Consider the following 356-nt stretch of genomic DNA (forward strand, 5'->3'; position numbering starts at 1 on the left):
CTATATACTCTACATAGTGACTACAGTCTGATATCCTATTGCTCTCTCTATCTCTCTTGTCTTTCCTTGCTTTTCTGTCTGGCCTTTGTCCTGCTTGTCTGTCCATCTGTCTCCCGTCTGTCTTCGCCTGTCTGTCTTCTCTGCTCCTGCTCTCTCCTCCTCTCTATCTTCATGCCTGCTGATTTGCTGCCATGCTGTCCTAGTATGCTATGTTGCTGCTCTCATCTGCTGCTCTTTCTCCTTGCTCTCCTGCTGCCTCCTTCCTGCCTGTCAACCTGTCTCTGCTGCTCCAGCCTGCTTGCCTGCTGTGACCTGACTCTCCTGTCTATCTACTTGCCTGCCTCTATCTGCCTCTT

The 356-nt window shown here is 50.6% G+C and overlaps 1 protein-coding gene across 1 annotated transcript in view; it reads right to left on the bottom strand.

Annotated features, from left to right (window-relative positions):
• The window catches only part of LOC119588164 (cGMP-dependent 3',5'-cyclic phosphodiesterase-like), a 5,775-nt gene that overhangs the window by 4,240 nt on the left and 1,179 nt on the right, over window positions 1–356 (bottom strand). The gene's annotated exons all lie outside the window — the stretch shown is intronic.

Source organism: Penaeus monodon, chromosome 23 (assembly GCF_015228065.2).
Source record: "Penaeus monodon isolate SGIC_2016 chromosome 23, NSTDA_Pmon_1, whole genome shotgun sequence".
Classification (NCBI taxonomy): Eukaryota; Metazoa; Arthropoda; class Malacostraca; order Decapoda; family Penaeidae; genus Penaeus; species Penaeus monodon.